Genomic DNA, 20534 nt, shown 5'->3' on the forward strand with positions numbered 1-20534 from the left:
GGGGGACCAGCTGAGCCTGATCACCTGGCTCCCTGACTCAGAGTCTTTTTCTTTTCGTTGTTGTTGAATGGTCGACTCTCCCAGTGTTCCAGTTGCCTGTTGAAAAGGCACTGGGATCTCCTGTGCCACGACTCACTGAGCCGGCTGAAACAGCAGCGCTGAGATTCCTGGTGGTTTTTTTGCCTAGGAATCTCCTGGCCTGGCTCCGTATTTCAGATGACTGGGCGACTCTGCCATCTTAGGGCTCTAATCGCCAGCTAAGAGGGCACCGTGACCAGTGTCTTTTGTATGGAGAACCGCCATGCCAGGGCACGGGCAAAGCATCCGTGTGGGACGAAACAGCTGTGCCAGCCGAAACAGCCTCGCTGGTGACCCGTGGGGCTCCTCTGCCTGGGAATCTCCTGGTCTGTGGGCAATAAAAATCTGTCTGGAAATGTGGCATCCACTCACCCTCTGCGCCTTCACTGGGAGCTGCAATCTCGAGCTATTCTTAGTTGGCCATCTTCCGAAACCCCTGTCCCCCTATTGACACAAAACATTCAAATTCCTTAGTCTGGTTCAAAGTTCTTTATAATATGAGCCAATCTTGCCTTTTAATTATTATTTTTTTACTGCTGTGCTACATATACTCTCTTCTTTTGCCAAGCAAGAACAAGAGACCCATGTGAGAGAGTGTTACATAGTCAATACATAGGGTATGGAATTTAACAGGCTTGTAGTTTTAAGACTAATCTTACTTATTCCATGACAATTTTTAAGAATGATTAAATTATGAATGTCTTCTTCACTGGGACAACCACCAGCTTTGCTATATAATGAACTAGTGAAGATAAAGTTCTATCATGGAGCTTGAGACAACCGTAGATGCTCTATAAATGAAACCAGTGGTAATAGTAGTAGCAGTGGCAAACTCTCCCAGCTAGTAGTTTCCAATTATTTTATTTACTCAAGTCCAGCCCTTCAATTGTTACATCATTTCTTCTTCCTTTATGAGGTTCTTCATAATTATTATTAAGATACTGCGGTTTGCCCTCCCTAATCCTACAACTGAATTGTCCATTTCATTAATTTGTGTTTTAAATTCCCACATAAAAATTTGAAATTGCTAGAAGGAAATTTCCTTACGTCTGTTGTAAGTTTTCTGCAGCAACGGCAACTTCACAATTTAATAGAGTACTTAATGTCAATTTGTTGGTTAATTTATCTACTGATATGTCACTGAGTAAATTCCATACATCTAAGGAATATGGCTTTGTAATAGTACTAAATGGAATTAATATTTTTATATAAATTTTTACTAACATCCTGATGTCAACTTTTTTAACAGTTTAAATGAAATTTACCAATTTGTGACAGCAACTTTAAAATATCCAAGATTTTATTTCTTTCAATTTTAGCTAAATCTGTTCTATCCTACAGATGCATATTGAACAAAATTACACCACCAGATTATCCAGTCAATTTTGTGTCAGGAACATGGTAATCTTCATATAGTTCTGAACATATTTTATTATTATATCCAGTTTATAGATAATGATATCATCGGAACTCAAAGACAACATGGAAAGTACCCAAATGTGGATAGCTACTGTGAAAGATTAGAATATTATTCAGCAAATATTCATTTACATCCTTGCTTCCCTCTTGGGATGTAGTACATTCTATGCCACATTTGAATTTGGCCACGAGTCTGGCAACAGAAATTAAGTGGATACTATGTCAGCAAGGCCTCAAAATGTGTATTAGATTTGTTATATTGTTTAGGTTACTTTTTCCTTTCTGCTACTTACGAGGATAATAATATATTTTTGGTGCCCACTTATCCATGGAGCATAGACCTAACCCTGGCCTGCAGTGAGGTGTTGAGGCCAGCTTGACCACAGCTTGAAGTAGAGCTTCCCAGACCATCACAGTCTGTAGAGCAAAACTGTCTCGACCTGTAGACCAATGAACTAAACAATTAAATGTTTGTTGTTGCTGGTTTGGGATGGTTTATTAGGCAGCATTGGTATGGCAAGAGCTGAATAATCTAATAATGGGATGAGCTAAGGTTTGAACTCAAATCTGTAAACATCTGTGTACTTTCCACCACACCACACTTCATAAACCAAAACTCACAAAGAAGGACTGTATTTGGATGGTTATTCACAAACCACAGCTCATATGATCCTATATTGATCCAAATAACAGTGTGCTTTCTTTATGTTGCTATGAGAACATACTTCTATTAAAAGCACTCTGATTATCAAAAGGAACATTATTAGAAATCTTTCTTAATGTCTGAAAATCCAATTTCAGCATACTGTTTGTACAGTTAGGACATCCAAACTGCAAAAACATTGCTTGAAAATGTCTGCTCTCACATACGTACACTACTCTAAACAAATCCTGCTTGAGGTGAATTCATTATTATAAGGCAGTTCTAAATCAAATATAAATTTTAGGAACTGATTATGTATTCACTAATGATAAACAGTAATTTTTCAGAGTTAGAGAGTAAGCTACTCACTTTAGAAAGTCACATCAAACTGGAGAGTGGATGATTAACAAAATGTTAATTGCCAAATGTGATAGGTAATTGAAAATGTGATAATTGATATATAATTTTGGCTATTAGCACATCATTCACTGCTTCTAACATTTGTGTGTCCTTCTTATGGGAATATTCAGTGCCCAGAATAGATCACTAACACAATTGAACTGGCTAACATCAGAAGTATTTTATGATCCCATGCTAGCTAGTAGTTTCTGGTTGACAATCAACTTTACCAACATCTCAGTATGTTTGTTGTTACTTTACATTTTTCGGTACATTAACAACTTAAATAGCAGAAGCCTTATAAAAAATGTTGGGTTTTTATTTGCTCTCTGAAGTGTCACCTATTGAAAATTCTTGTCAGTCATCATGTCTCTCTCCTTAAGTGTTAACATTGATAGTGGTTGCAGGACATGGCTACAGGGATGGCTGTCAATTATTCAGCCCATGCTCCTACATATATGTTGTCCCTCCCATCATTGAGGTGAAATCTGCTTCCCCTTTTCTTGCATCTGTGTTGACTTTTTGACTGACTTGACCAACGGAATATGGAAGAAATAACACTGTGCTAGTTCCAGGTCTAGATCTTAAGAAACCTGGTTGCCTTAGTTTTTGCTTTCTTGGTATCATGCTTCCTTGTAGAGGTTTAGTAAGACTTCTGAATAATGGAAAAAAACTTGTCAGAGAGAGTCTTAGACACTACTAAAGCTCTTCCAGCTACCCTATCTGAAGTGCCAGATATATGAGTGAAGACATCTCAAATCCTCAAACCCCAGTTAAGCCACCCAAGACAATAGCAGGCAGAGCAGAGATAAGCTGTTCCCCCAAAGCCCTGCCCAAATTGCAAAAATATGAACAATAATAAATGCTGGTTGTTGATTTAAGCCACTAAGTTTTGCAGTGGTTTTTCATGCAAAAATAGATAACTGTCAGTGATATAAGACATAATACAAAAAAGAGCCTTCACAATATATTTTAATATTTTCTATAGATGACCTCAGTGCTAATAAAAGCATTTCACTAATTTCTCTTTTTACAGTTTATTAAAGTCATTAAAAATTCATGCTTTATTGCATTTTTTTCCAATTGTTAGTTTGTGCATTTGAATAGCTCAACTATCTTTTAAACATAATTATTTGTAAATGTATACATACACATTTAGCAGAAAAAAATTGAAGACTGTATTGTATAAAATAATTCAAATTATTTTCATGAATTTTACTTTGGTTTGCAATGATATATACATATAAAATGAGTCATTTTATGAAGTTTTCAATGATAGAGGATAATTACCCACACTTTGGAAAATATTTATATTAACAATATTTTGATGTTCTTTGAATACATTATTTTATACCCAATCTGCCATTATGTGGAATAATTAACTATTCTTTTGTAATGACTATGTTTAAAAGTGAATAATAATTAAGCACAATTAATTAGCAAGCAACAGCAGAAAGAATTATGTTTTAAACTTGGCTTTAAACTTGTAATAACCTTTTTCTTCACAGTGTGGGCATATATATAATTGAGAAAGCATTTATTAAAAAATCTATACAGATAATTATGATGATATTAATCTTAGAATGTCAATTTTAAATTCATGTTCTTCAGACCACCACGTTCAATGAAAGAAATGAAACTTTCCAGGAAGACAATGAGTGTGTTGCTATATGTACCAATTCAACTGAGAATCATTTTACCAATATTTTTAGTATCAAATAAGTCCTTGTTAAGTATAAATGTAAATGACAAAAAAGGCAATATTAAAGCTAATTTAGTCAATGTTTGGATATTACTTTGGATCAAAATTCAGTGTTACTCATATAAAGACAGTACAGAAAGATTAGAAACTTATACTATGGTATAACCCTCCTGATTTAACATATACTGAATACAAATTATGATGTTGGAATTCTTGACTCAGATTGCCTAGATGAACATTGAATATTTGGAACCTCGAGAGGCATAAGAGCACTAAAGGAAATGATCAACCTTAGGTTCAGGATTTGAAATATTTGACTCTGACTCTAACAGAGACAAGCTCAAAGATTAAATGGCTTTAAATGTTTCAGTATCTCAAATGATTTGCCGTTTTTTAATAGTCATGAGAGAAGGAAAGGGCTGAGGAACTGCACCCTCACCCTGAATGATGAGAAGTGGAACCATAATATGTTTACCATCATCATTTCAGGGACTAAAATATTCAGAAGACTGTAAGAATACTGGACTGCTTTCAAACAATCTGAGTCTTTGTCACAATTTGTATAGAGTTCCTTTTACCAGATAGAAACATTAGGGGTATGTGAGAGAGTGAAGAGAAGGAAGGATTACTGGGCAGCCTATTAGGACGATAAAAACCAAACCAAATAAATGGCTGTAAGGCATTAAGAGAAGGTTATTTCAAACGTGGTGTTTTAAGTTGTGGGTGTTGCTATGCACTCCTATCTCCTTGACCTTTAATAATTCGTTGTACATAAAATACACTGAATTCCTCATCAGTGTTTGCATTTAAAAACAGGATATGACGATCAAGACACTTAGCCTATCCCTAAATTTAATTTAGAGAACAGTTAAGAGTCAAAAAGATCTTTAGAAATCCATAAACAATTGTGAAGACAACATTTCATTCTCCATAATCTAACCTATAGAAATAGAAACAATTTCATTAATATCCTAAGGAATGTGTTTAGCTGACATCTGAATTAAACATATCACATAATATTTTTAATGCATCTGTTGGTAAACTAAAGTAATAGGCTTCAATCTGTTTGTGCTAGGAGAAGCCATTGTAAGATTAAGTAAACTGCAGTCTCTTTGTAAATTCAATGAAAAGACACTGAGATTGCCATTTCTTGAGACTCTAGCAGTTTATGATTGACATAAACTGGTTAATCAAATCTTAAGTGGGTAAGGATTGAAGTGATACTTTTGCTATTCATAAAAAGATGACAATTTTTGACACATAACGTTTTCTTTTTAGGTGGAGAGGACTCTTTCAAGTAATAGGAAGGGAATTTCAGAGTACTGATCTCTCTAGAAACATTACTGAAAAATAAAACAAAACACCAAAAACAAAATCCTCAAAGATGATTGTTGTTGTTCTTGTTCAAAGGATACATTTTTTTCAGAAACAAAGATAATGATTCAAATCACATATAATTAAAACAAATAATAGAATAAGCCACATTTTGAGGGAAGAAGAGAATCTTTGATCCAACAGCCTTGGGAGTGTAGACTGAGTGGAAATGTTAGCAGAGAGTAAGTCACTTCATGTTGAAGTTGGAAAAGTGGTGTGAGAAGAGAGAAAAAACAGAGACAGCAAAGGCAGCAATAAGAGAGAAACAACAAGGGCCCTGTTAGATCTGAGTAGATTGCTGCATGCATTCTGTCCCATATAAAAATAAAAGGGTCAGAAATACAAGATAAGGGGGGAAAACAGAGAAGAAGTAAATTATATATATATATATATATTTTATTTTTATATATACATACACAGCAATAAGAACAACGAATTAGAACAATAGTACTAACTGAAGGATTGTGCAGTAGACATGATTAAATCAACAAATGGCAGTATAGGTAGTGGTTAAGAGCACTGAGTCTAGAATCAGTACATTGGGTTCAAATTCTGATATCCTTCTTGGCTGCATCAATTTAGGCAAGTTACTTTACTACCCCGTGCCTCAGTTTCCTCATCTGTAATATGAAACTTTAAATAACATTCCTTCTTCATTAATTCATAAAAACTCAATTTGTTAATCCACATAAATCATTTAGAATGGTGTTAGCATATAGTGAGGCTTTAATATTATCTGCTTATGTCTAATAATGATAACAATGGAACATAATAACTACTTGCATCAGGAAACTCACTACAATATAAAGTAACTTGAAAAGATACAATGCAATATAATGGCTAGTTGAACAAAGAGGTTCACTAGGACCACTTATGATGTATACGAAATTAGCTCAAGAGCAAAAGGTAAAAAAGAAGGCTGATTCCTGGAGCTGAATTTCCTGCTCCAGTCCTTAGCAAGGAGCCACATCCAGATAGCCTCAATTCAACTTAAGTGTATGTATTTTATAGAGAGAAGTCTTATACTTGTTGTATAAGATTAAGAAAATGGCTTAGTAAACTGGCATATATCTTTTAGCCACACTGTGCTCACTGAACAAGTCTCAATTCTGGTTTCATTTGCGTATTATTTCAACTTTAAAATCCTATATAGAAAATTCTATATAGGATGCCTGAATCAGCCTGAATTCCCCTCACTTGGAAAATGGGTAGATCTTCCAGGGCTAACAAGTCATGCTGACCATGTAGATATTAATGAGTACTCTGATACCTCAATAGTACCAAAGGGAATTGAGACTTTCACATCTACTTACAATTGTCATAGGAAGGGTATTGTCCATGTTAACTATTTACTGATGGGCTTTCTCTGTGAATAAAGATTTCAAAATTATGATCAGTTTGTGAAAATAAATGTGAGATATGACTAATTATAAATTTTCATAGCATAATTAGAATTTTTGAATGAGAGAAATTATAAACAATATGTAGTTATCTCACTTTGAGTAATGGGAAGCTATATGGGTAAAGGGAGACTAGATGGATTTTCTAAGATTCTACACAAACCAAGACAAGAAACGATAGCTTCATTCCTATTCCTGCCCACATTTGACAAACCTCCCTTGCTTGAAGGGTACTCTGTCTACTCACAGAATGACAATAGTTTTCAGAAGCCAGGATAAAAATTACAATACAAAGTCATCAAAAGGAGTAGGGACAAGACAATGGCTACTTAAGTTGTATGAATTCTGTCAGGCTTATAACAGAAATGTCCAATCATGGAAATGAATTCATAATCAGTATTCACCTAAAGTGTGTGTGTGTGTGTGTGTGTGTGTGTGTGTGTGTGTGAATGTGAATGTTCATACTATTATTTTAGTTCAAGTAAAGTAACGTTCAGCTGAAATGTCTTTTGATCTCTATTTAGTAACCATTATATTTTACACTTCATGAGTGGTAGCATTTCATTTATATTATATGAGTGGTTAAAACCAAAAAAAAGCACCCTTTTCTATTCCAGTCTTATTTTGTCATCTGTATGTTGAATATGTATGTGTGAATATATATACCATTTATATAATGCCTTTATATACCTTTCTGTAATTTGTTATTTGTGTGTATTTGTATGTGAATGTCTTGTGTCTGTACCTTATTTGTGTGTGTTTGTGTTGCTCAATCTCTCCCTCTGTCTGTGTACATTCAAGTTTCATGCATCTGTGCAACCAAATATATTCTAGGGAAAATAATGAGTCTGTGGTCGCATGGACTAGGACTACGCAAAATTATAACTTCATATACCCAAGCACACTAACAGAAACCTGGGGTTTTGTGGAGACAATGCTTGAGAAAGCCGAAGAAGAGGTCAGGGGAATAGAAGTCTGCAATCTGGGCCTGAAGTGGAATCCTGAGATTAAGAAACAAGTGTGAAGATTCCATGGCAGAATTGCTGAAGAATATTTAAGAAAAAAGAATGTAGTTTCTTTTTTTAGCTTTTAAGTTGCAGGGTAGATGTGCAAGTCTGTTACACAGGCAAACTTGTGTCATGGGGATTTGTTGTACAGATTATTTCATCAACCAAGTGTTAAGCCTAGTACCCATTAGTTATTTTTTCTGATCCTCTCCCTCCTTCCACCCTCCACCCTCCCATAGGCCCCAGTGCATGTCATTCCCTTCTCTGTGTCCATGTTCTCATCATTTAGCTCTCATGGATAAGTGAGAATATGTGGTATTTGGTTTTCTGTTCCTATGTTAATTTGCTAAGGATAATGGCCTCCAGCTTCAACCATGTCCTTGCAATGTCCATGATCTCATTCTTAGAAAAAAGAATTTCTTACAGTTTATTTAAGAATCTTCCCGGGCTGTAATGCTCATCTTATATTCACACACAATGTTTTCTACATATGCATCTTTAAATTGGTGGTGCTTTAGAGAATGAAATGATCCAGGTTGTACCTGGAGGTGCAGATAATGTAGAAAATGAATGCCATGCCCAGGAGGGGGATGGGAGTAAAGAAGCAACTAGCAGATGTGTGGTTGAGAAGTAGAGATTAGACACACCCATTTTGCTCAAGTGTATTAGACAAAGGTGACCCTGGAAGGGGGATGGTGGACTTGGACTGACACTCGGGTTACATAACAAGTGTCCATTAAGTGTCCCTGCAAAGCCAAGTGCTAAAACTAAAATTATGCGTATAATCTGTTATCCCACTTTATTTTGTAAGTATAGACACAGGCTGCAAGACATGTAATTATTCTTTCACTACTTTTCTACTAGATGTAACTTCATGAGAATTCCATTGTGAGAGAAGTTAGTTTATATTTCATGATATTTCATATAATAATAATGTAGTTCCTGTGTAACTATACCACTAAAAATAGTACCATATCTCTGTAATTGCTAGAAGAATTGATAGTCTTTGTGCATTAAGCAAGAATGTGTCTCATTCCATAAATCATTTATAACTACTGCAGTGATTGAATAGTTTATACTCTTAAACAAATAAAAATGAACATCTGTCTATTCCCTGGACAACTGAATTGCATAACTGACCCTCAACTTTTCTAAAATTTAATTTTTTTTGGTTAAAACCAGTAAAATAAAAGTTTATTTTGGTAGCTTTTAGTATTCATCTGGTGTTCCATTAGATCTTTCTATATACATATTATTGCACTTTAGGTTCTGGGGTACATGAGCAGAACATGCAGGATTGTTGCATAGGTACATACATGGCAATGTGGTTTGCTGCCTCCATCCCTCCGTCACCTGTATCTGGCATTTCTCCCCATGTTATCCCTCCCCAATCTACCTACCTGCTTCTGTCCCTCCACTATTGACCTTCAACAGACCCCAGTGTGTGATGCTCCCCTCCCTGTGTCCACGGTTCGACACCCATATATGAGTGGGAACATGTTGTGTTTGATTTTCTGTTCTTGTGTCAGTTTGCTGAGGATAGATCTTTATTTCCCAAACAAAGTGTTAGAGAACTCTAGTGAGTATTGTGACTGTCCTGAAGTATACTGCTTAAAGACTTGATCTTTTAATCTATTACATAAGTTAACATATTATTCTTGACAAAACTGGATTCAGTAAATTATAAGATTTACCTCAGAACCACATTCTGGAGTAAAAAAAAAAAAAAAATCACTGTAATATTTGGCGTCACTATAATCTTTGACCATTGCAATACTTTTAAGCTTAATCTGGCCTCATTGTGGTTCCTGTGAAAAAAAGGTACTAAAGAGAGAAAAAGACAAATGAGTGTTGAAGGAGTGACTTTCTTCTTTCTATGACTATGTAGCCAGAGAGACAGGAGATGGGAAATTTATACCTTTATGATGCCAACAGTGCAGCATATCGGTTTTTACCTTTAAATATTGCTTCAAAAATAATTTCTTTTGACTATAAGTGATTTAATTATTTTAATATAACTGATTGTTTAAAACCATACAAAGTTATAGAAGTATCTATAATGTAAAATATTTATTTCTACTGATTTTTTCTCTTCAGAGCTAAGTGAAGCGATGCAGCATACCCCATTACCATTTTAACAGCTCTATCTTAGTACCACTGTCCCATAAGTTGAAAAAGTCTACTGATATGATTTAGCTGTGTCACCACCCAAATCTCATCTTGAATTGCAGTTTCCATAATCCACATATGTCATGGGAGGAACCCCGTGGGAGGTAATTGAATCATGGGAGTGATTACCTCCATGCTGTTCTTGTGATAGTGAGTGTGTTTTCAGGAGAGCTGATGGTTTTATAAGGGGCTTTTCTCCCTCTTCACTCTGCACATCTCCTTGGCCATGTGCACAAGGACATGATTGTTCTCCCTTCCACCATGATTGCAAGTTTCTTGTCTTCCCCAGCCATGCTGAACTGTGTGTGAAGTACATTTCTTTTCTTTATATATTACCCAGTCTTTGGTATGTCTTTATTAGCAGCATGTGAATGAACTAATATACCTACACAATTGGGTGCAGATTGAACATTCCTAATCCAAAAATCTAAAATAGGAAATATTCCAAATATGAAATTTTTTGAACATTAAACATGAAATAGTTACAGCTTTGCTTTCTAATGGTTCAATGTACAGAAACTTTGTTTCATGCATGAAATTATTAAAAATATTACATAAAATTACCTTCTGGGTGCCATCCCCAAAATATACATACATACATGTATAATTTATTATATATATTATTTTATATATGTACATATATATGGTTTATTATTATGTGTGTGTATATATATATATTTCAATATAAAAAAATCTACAATCTGAAACACTTCTGATCCAAATCATGTCAAAAATGGAATACTCAATCTGTAGTAGAATTGTACCTAATATCAACATTTGTCTGGTATATTGTAATCATTGAATAAATATTTCTAGTAGATAGCATAGTTTTTGCTGAACCAGTTTTGTAACTTTTATCACCTAGTTTTTTTAGGATTAATTTCTTGTTAACACTCAGTACATGTCCTTTGAGTGAAACTATTTCTACCTCTCAACCTATAGGATAGACATATTACCCAGGCCTGGCCCTTTGCATATTCTTTACATGCCCTTTCCTTAGTTAAAATAAGTATGTAATTTAAGCAATGACAATAATAAAGACAATTCTGGGATGTCAGTTGGAATTTTTGAAATTAAAAAAATAACTTGCTGTCTAATAAAAATGTTGGCTGTAAATGTGAATCTAGAAATGTCAAGACTCTCTACTTACACAGTATTTGTTTGAGAAAGAATTCAAAATGGAAAAAAAAAAAACACAGAAAACAGAGAAGGAATTAGAGAGAGGATAAAAGTGGCTGAATTCCTACGTCCTGCCATACCTAAAGGTAAACACAACTCTGTATTTTTTAGGCATTCAATTTGTTTTATTTTTATTTATATGTATAGGGTTATCATCACTTGCAAATAAAAGAATTCTGATTAACACATTTTAAACTTTTCTCCATATTTCTCACAATGTGAAGAGTATAGTTCATTCATGAAACAAAAATGTGTCAAACAGAGCATGTCATATTCCTTGAATTAGATGGGAGAACTGCAGATACATTTCTTTGGACTGATTAAGTAAAATGCATTAGAAAATGTTGGCAGAAGATTAAAATAGAAGAAGTTACTTATGTTTTTCTTACACATGTTTTCTCTTAAGCGGAAGGGTATAGTGAGCAGCTTTTAGGATGGCCTCCAGTGATTCCATCCACTGGTATTTATGTCTTTGAGGAACCTTTCCCTTTGAGTGTGAGCTGGATTTAGTGACTCACTTCTAATAAATAGAAAACTACAGAACTGGTGTTAAGTCACTTCTGAGATTAGGTTATAGAAAGATACTGGCTTCCCTTGGAGGACTGCTGTTGCTCTGTCTTAGACTGCTTGTATGTCATGAAACAGTCCCCTAGTGAGGTTCACGTGAGTGAGATTAGAATCAGATCATTCCCCAGCCAGGTCTTCATGTCAACTTGCAGCTCTGGGTTATAGGTTGACTGCAAACTCATGAAAGAGTTTGAGGCATGGCACTTAGAGAAGCTACACCAGGATCCTTGAACATGTGAGGTAATAAATGGATGGTGTTTTAAGTGCTAAGTTTTTGAGTAGTTTGTTACACAGCAATAAGTAACTAATACATAAGAGTAGAATCAGGATCAGTGATTATAAAATGGAATCAGAGGCTCTGTTTTAAAACTGTTGTCACCTTCTATCACCAATTAGCAACAAGAAGAGAAATTTAGCTTACTTCAATTTCTTCTGTATTTACCATCAGCTACTATCACCAGGAAGGCTTGAATAAAGTTATAACTGATAATCAAACTCAACATAGTGTTTCAGGCCTTTCCCGTTTTATCGTTAGTCTTTCTCTATGCCTTTCTATGTGGTGTTTTGGAGCTTGAACAGCTGAACTCACCATTGTATCACCTGCATTATTACCTTTAAATCACAAACAGATTCTCAAGTAATTTCAAAGAAACCTCACTTCCGTAAATATAAATAAATAAAACGAGGACTGAAGAATTGAAGCCTATCTAGGTAAGGAGTTGCTAAAAGCTTTCCTACAGGACTTCAGTGCTCAACTACGGTCACTTACATATGTTCGCTTTTAGATTTAAGTATTTTTAATGGTTTGGAGAATTGTCTTAAAGTCCAGGTGTATTAGGCTTCTAAACTTTGATTATGTACCTGAGAATCTAAATTTGATTATATATTTTTGGAATTCAGAGCCCTAAGATCTAAACTTGTTAAAATAAACCATCTTGGGAGCAAGTAAGACAGCAGCAGCATTAAAAATAAAATCATGATTCCTTATTGGCATTATTGCAATACTTCTTTATTGACTGGACTTTTTCCTAAATTGGTGAATTTTAATTATTTAGTATAATTTTAATATGGTGAAGTTGATAATATATCCCATTTTCTAATTATTTATCTTTCCTTTAAATCTCAAATCACAGGGTTGCCATTATGAGAGAGTAATCTAGTTGCACGTTCCCGTATATTTGAAATGGAGAACTGGAATTTTTCAAGAATTTTCCCAAATAATCCACCTTGCCAGATAACCACTTTGTTAGCTGCTCAGAAACAGTCTTAATGTGGAAAGTTCAAATAGAAACCAATGACAGAATTAAAGGCAGAACATTATAATAGTTATGACACCTTTTGAGTTTTCTGAGTGATGTTAATCCATATGCCAGTTTTGCTTCTTTGACTTATGTTACACTGATAGAATTATTTGGCCATTCACTAGCAATATGCAACAATACACAAATCAGAGTTCAGAGAAAAGAGAAATAGAGGAGAGAGAGAGAGCAAGAGAGAGGAATTTACAGATCTGTATTTCCATACTTATCTTTTATATGGTGTATTTTCAGGTAAAATCGATCCAGCAAGCTACATGGCTCTTCTATACATTGTCAGTGAGAAAAGTAACCCTTTTCCCAAAGGAAAGAAAAATTGGGAAGGATTGAATTGAAATTAAAAAGAGGGATAAAACGTCTTAATCTGGTACTTCCCTCTTGTCTAGAAAAGCAGCAAACACCATTAGTGTTTGATGGAATAATACATAATTCCCCTAACAGACAAATTTCCCACCTAATGGTATCTTTTGTTTTAGAGGGCTATTCATTTATCGTTTAATGGTGCTTTGCAAACTTGAATGTGCATATAGATTACATGCAGATCTTGTGAAAAGTGGATTTGATTCAGTTGGTCTAGGGTGCTGTTTGAGATTTTACATTTCTAATAAATTCCCAGGTGAAATCAGTACATGGACTATATCTTAGTAGCAAGAGTTTAGAATTTCTGACATTTTTATAAGACTGTCTTTGCTACTGCGGAATATATGCAGACACTGTTCTCAAGGAGACAACACTATATTCAAAGAGAAAAGTCAACCCATGTGTAAAAATAGCTCATGCATTGATAAGATTAACAGCAATTAGTATATTGAGGAGGTGTAGACAGGGCTGGCTTCATGAGCATATGATGCATGCAGTTTCACAGGGCCCTATGCTTAGAAGGGCCTACATATGGTTTAATGCCCTGCTGTTGCTGTCTGGAGATTCTTCTTATTGTTATTATTTAAGTTCTGGAATACATGTGCAGAAGCTGCAGGTTTGTTACATGGGTATGCATGTGCCATGGTGGTTTGCTGCACCCATCAACCTGTCATCTACATTAGGTATTTCTCCTAATGCTATCCCTCCCCTAGCCTAACCCCCATGCCCCATAAGGCCCTGGTTTGTGATGTTCCCCTTCCTGTGTCCATGTGTTCTCATTGTTCAACTCCCGCTTATGAGTGAGAACATGCAGTATTTGGTTTTCTGTTCCTGTGTTAGTTTGCTGAGAATTATGGTTTCCAGCTTCATCCATGTCCCTGCAAAGGACATGAACTCATCCTTTTATATGGCTGCTTAGTACTCCATTGTGTATATGTGCCACATTTTCTTTATCCAGTCTATCATTGATGGGCATTTGGGTTGGTTCCAGGTCTTTGCTATTGTGAACAGTGCATCAGTAAACATACGTGTGTATGTGTTTTTATAGTAGAATGATTTATAATCGTTTGGGTATATACCCAGTAATGTGATTGCTGGGTGAAATTGCATTTCTGGTTCTGGATCCTTGAGGAATCACCACACTGTCTTCCACAATGGCTGAATTAATTTACACTCCCACAACAGTGTAAAAACGTTCTTATTCCTCCACATCCTCTCCAGCATCTGTTGTTTCCTGACTTTTTAATGATTGCCGTTCTACCTAGCATGAGATGGAAATTCTTACTACATTTTGAACAAGGGGCATTTCATCTTCATTTTGTAATGGAAACCACAAATTACATAACTGCTCCTGGGTACCAATAAGGTTGTATGGAACATTAAAAAGGGTGAAGTCATTGTTCACTGAAAGCAATAGGAAATCATTTCCAGAGGAGGAAGCATTCGAACCGTGCCTTGAAGGATACGTAAAATTTTAACAGAGATACATGTAGTTAAGTAATGTGGGGAGAACAATGTGGGCAGAGAGATTGTTATGATCAAAGAAATGAAGACTAAAAGTGTTGCATGTGGGAGGAATAGGGCAGAGTTCGGTGTGGAACATAAAGTGCTGAGCACGTAAGTGTTCAATACATTTTTGTTGAATTAATTTCTGCTGAATGAGTTTCCCAGAGATTAACATACTGTCTGTATTGCTAACCTAGATGAAAGAATTATACCATCTCAACTGTAGCAAGTACCGTGGCCTGTGCTTTTAGAGGTTCAAAATTGATGCATGAGAGTAAAGGTGAAAATAAGATTTGTTAACAGATGTTAACAGTCCTACAAAATGGTAGGCTCTTTAACTTGTTACCTAATCTACTTAAGTGATTGGAAATAGGGTGGTGATTTTCATTTCACTAAAACATTATGGTCTAGTTTCCATTCATCTAGAAAAATTTTGTTTTATGGTTTGAACATTTTCAGGAATCTCATTGAAACAAACAAAACAACATGTTGCCTTTGGACAGAATTAGAAACTAAGGTTAAAACTTTACTACAACATGTAACTTGTAAAACAGACCAATGGCCATGATCCATATAAAATGAGCATTCGTATTACATGTGGAGAAACTCATTCATGGGAGTATGAGAGGATCAAAATAACCATATTTGTTTTGTCAATTTTTCTCCTTATTAGATAGAAGTGAATAACTAACATAAGTGTTTTTTGTCTCTTTTTGTACAAATGAGGCTAGACCTTTGAAATAAATTTATTTGGGGAAGGCACACAACTTGCCAAGGCTTATCTTTCTGCTTTAAAATTAGAGTGTGGTGTCCAAGCAGACAGCTGGGGAAGTTTTCCTCCCTGGGCTGCAGTGCTGCTTGGCCCCGCTGCTCTTTAAGCCTCTCTGAACTTTTTCCATGAACTCATCCTCAATGTCCTTCTCCTCCAACCCTACAGGGACAGATTAACTGGTCAGGAAAAAAGAATGCCATGGGCATAGTCACCCAGTTGGATCCCACTTGAGTTATTGAACCTACGAGCCACGGTGTTTATTATGTCGCCACCACAATACCATCTCTAGGGCCAGCTCTGTGCCAAGGTTCCCCTTGAAACCAGTAACAGAAGTGACAGGCATAACTCATGGTGGATCTCCTAGCAAAGAAATATGCCCCTGGTCCCTATATACCCTCTACTGGCTACCCTCTAGGTACTTTTTCCTGGCATGGTTGGCATTGCAGGAATATTTCATAAAAATCCTACTTACGTAAACTGGGACTTGTACTTTGCTTATGAGGTATTAACACAGTCTTTTTTTTTCTTCCATTTCCTTCTGTTTCTTTCCATTTACAATTGCCATGATCATAATCATTTTCTCTATCCCTAAAATGGCCTATGAAAATGAGACCTTGAAGGGAAATAGAGGCATTAAAAGCTTTTAAGAAACCTGAAATGTTTAACCTTATGGTTTCATGCTTTCTTACTGAGGAAAATGAAGCAAAACAAAATTATATGAAATGAAGCAAACTTCTTTTTTAAATTTCAGAAACAAGCGTTTGTCCAAAAATTATGTCACATATGGATACTTATAATTGAAGATGAAGTACTCTTGAATTATAAAAAAGGTGAAAAAAGACATATTTAAAATGTTTTTTAAAATATTGAGTCTTCAATACAAAAGCGAATACTGTTTTTGTTTTCTATTGGTTAGTGCATTATCTATTCTGTCAACCATACTTTGCTTATAAAGTATAAATGCAGATATAGGGTAAGTTTCAGAATAAACTACAAACTTGGTCATGTGGGTAAGCTTTTCCCTATATAATATATATTGGGGATCTTCATTGCTTCCATTGAGATACTTTCTAAATATTATTTTTCTTTTGTGTCACAGAGATTAAGTGAAATTTCCCAGTTAAGGAAACAGGTTAGCTTCTTGTTGCTGAGACTCTCTGGCTTTTAAATTGAAATAAAACAGACCCACTTGCAGTGCAGTTGTTTGGATTGTCTTTTGTATGTTCTAATGTACCTGGGATAGTCATTCTTCAGAAAGCACATTCCTCGATGTGGAGATATTTGAATGCACAGAGGACAGACTAACATCATTGTACTGGCAAGTGCCTCAGCCAGGCTGAAGTGTGAAGTGTTGTAACTAATTGGGATGCTTCAGACAGAAAACCTATTAGCTAAGTAGTTAAAGGAATTGTGGGAGAGGAAATTCTTAGGTTATTCAATAATGACTTTCAATTTCATTTTGGCTATGAAAATGTGCCAGTGGACACCAGACTCGTGTCACTTTGGCCTGAGTGAAGCAGCCAGCACTGTTGCTATAGTGAAAGATGTAGGAAATGTGCACCCAACTGGCGTGTGAGGACAGAGATTTTTATTTATGCCTAAATCTCTGCACACATGTAGGTACTTTTTCCAGTTACAATTAAGCCTTTTATATTTCAGGGAACATAACTGAAAGAAATGTGTCTAAATGAAATAATTGATAGGCTTAAAATAAAGATGTTAGTAAGCTAATAAAAATGTTAGACAAAGATGACATCATAAAAGGTAGCATTGCTAGTGGCTAACATATTTATTTCTTTCAATAATAATCTCACACTTTCTAAAAACACTTATAAAGGTATACAGAGATCGGAAAATTTTGATGATATAAGGTGCTACACATGCAATTTGAAGGAATGACCAGATTCATATCTGAAAGCCTGAGGTTCCCACTCATAAAAAATATACCAGTATGGAGAGACTTAAAAAAATTAACTTAGAATAAAGAAACAAAAACTCAACATTCTGCTAATAAGCCACTTACAAAATACCACATGTTATGTGATTCCACTTGTATAAAATGTCCAGAATAGATAAATCTATGGAGACAGAAAGTAGATTGGGGTTGAATAGGCCTGGGGAAAAGATGGGAAAGAAGCTGAAGGGCAATGGCTAGCGGGAACAGGGTTTCTCTTGGTGGTGATAAAAATTGTTTAAAATTGCTTGTGATGACAGTTGCACATGTCTGTGCATATACTAAATATCATTAAACTGTACATTTTAAATGGGTAGACTATATGTATGCAGAATATTTCTCCATAAGACTGATTCATAAAAAATTAACTCGTACACTTTCCTTTTAATCATCTACCATACATCTCATCTAAAGTAAGAAAGTTCTTATAATTCTAAATGTTTAAATAGCCAATTTGCCTGGGTATTTACCCAATTCTCCACTCCCAGGTGGGACTGGCAAAAGTAGGTGGGAGAAATGGGAGTGGTTCTTTCTCTGCAGGGCTCCGATTTTAGCCCAAACAGTTATGTAGACATCAAAGAGCACACCAGGACAACCAGAATGGAACAGCTGCAGACCTCCTTTGATCTCTGCCCAATGACCTCTTCATCACATTTAGTATCCCTTCTAGTCTGGAGTTATTTTTTGAATTCTTATTCCTTCTAGGAAAGCTATTGCCCATAGACTAATGTTGGTTACCAAGATATTTTCTGCAAGCTGGAAATCTGTATTCAAAAATTTTTTCTTGTGGACAGTGCGTGTTCTTTATATCTATTTAGTGTTGAGATATCTGGGTTACAAGTCTCTTTTTGACATAGCAACATCCCAGTCTGTTATAATTGGGCTGCAATTAGAAAGATAATCTTGAAAATTCATCTATGTGCTCTCTAGGTCTTTTGTTTCTTTAGTATTTAATCATTCCACTGATGTTGTTCCCTGTATAACATAAATTAGTTAGAGGAAAGAAATTCTCAAATCAAACAATTAGCTACTAGTTCTAATTAAGAGGTTGGTTGGAAAAAGCAGCCAAAATTAATAATTTAGATAGTTTGATTTTTCATGTACTAGAGAAAAATAATCAGAATCGTGGTTAGAAAGTTTATACAATTGTGGACCTTCTGTTCAGTATTCAGGCATATTTTCTGAAATTTATTACTTCAAAAGTGTTTGAAGTGTATGATTGATTTGATAGACATTTTACTTAAACCCATTACATTCCACTTAACCCACCAAAAATATATTAAGTACTGAGGACAGAACAGACATTGAGCTAGGGTTCATGTGGGAAACTTAAAGGAAGAATAAACAAACATACAGTAGCAGGTGATCTTGAATGAAGCAGATTTATCTGCAGCAACAACTACAAAAAATCTGATACAGAGAGAACATGTGATGTGCAATATAATTTAACAAACAGAAGATATATGTATCCAAGTTTATATGTAGAGTGCTGGTTTAATGAATACATAAAATTTGAGCAATTCAGTACTTTGCTGCAAAAATACATTATTGTGATAGCATCATGGGGACCTGAATAAATGTGTAGATCTAGTTATTCCCAAGTATAGCTACAGAAAATTAAGTAGTATGTGTGGATTTCTCGTGTTGTAGTGTCAAATTATTTACCACTTCATTGCTTTGGAGAACATGTGGAAAGAACTGAATGCCCTCATGTCCATTAACTTTTTGGTTCATTTGTTTTTTGTTGTCATAAGCATTTATGGTAATAGAGATAATCAGCAAGAGAAATGTGTTATTACACATTGTAACCAATAAAATTAAACAGTAAATACATTTAGTTCTTGATAATATAATCTCTTGTCCTAAAAGATAATTAAAATGTGAATCGTGTTGATCATTTTCTCTCCAGCAAATTACAGGTAGCCTTATAAATATGGGTTATGGCATGCAAGAAACTGGCATGTTACTATGTGAAGTCACTGTTCGTTCCCCTCTTATTTCTGGAAGTCTAGCAAAATGAAGACAATCTATTATGTTCCAATGACTCACCTTTTCCCCTCTATAACATGCAGTACCCTTGAAACTCCTGGTCAAAGTTTATTTTCACTGCTAAACTGAAAACTCCATGAGCACAGGGCCTTCTTCACTATTGCATAGTAACAGTAAGTAATTAAATATTTCCATAGTAAATGAATCAAGAAGAACCATGGTAGGAGATACAGAAAATTTAAAAGTATGACAAAATTACCTTAGTTTATATGTTTATTTAAACAGTTGATGTATTTCTTCTCTTTGTGCCTTAAATGTTGTTTGCAGACTCCTACTGAATATCATCCACATTGCACAATCTCACTCTCTGTTTACATGTCTGTTTCTTCTAGATCTTGCTCAAGCATCTGAAGAAAGAGTATTTTGGAGAAGTGCAGCATTTCGAAGGGCATTCTCAGGGATAGGATCTGGTAAATAAATTTGTGTTTGAATTTCTAGCAATTTGCACATTGAATGTGTAGTAAATACCAGTAAACAGTTATTGAATTAATGAATGAATCAATGAATCTTTAAAATTCCAGACAGTTTTGTCCTTTTGTGTCTACTAATTTTTTTTATCTTACAATGAGCATGTTTGTAAAACAATTTGACATTGTGAGAATCATAAGGATTATTGCCAAAGCAATTAACAATTGCAATT

The 20534-nt window shown here is 35.1% G+C and overlaps 1 long non-coding RNA gene across 2 annotated transcripts in view; it reads left to right on the top strand.

Annotated features, from left to right (window-relative positions):
- LOC119472733 overlaps nt 1-20306 on the top strand; it is a 165069-nt gene extending 144763 nt beyond the window's left edge. For both annotated transcript variants that reach the window (XR_005201922.1, XR_005201923.1), the window contains 3 exons: nt 15317-15444; nt 19918-20007; nt 20227-20306. This is a non-coding gene — a long non-coding RNA (uncharacterized LOC119472733). The remainder of the gene's footprint in view (nt 1-15316; nt 15445-19917; nt 20008-20226) is intronic.
- The last annotated feature ends 228 nt before the right edge of the window (nt 20307-20534 follow it).

Source organism: Cebus imitator, unplaced genomic scaffold, assembly GCF_001604975.1.
Source record: "Cebus imitator isolate Cc_AM_T3 unplaced genomic scaffold, Cebus_imitator-1.0 Scaffold116, whole genome shotgun sequence".
In the NCBI taxonomy this organism is placed as follows: Eukaryota; Metazoa; Chordata; class Mammalia; order Primates; family Cebidae; genus Cebus; species Cebus imitator.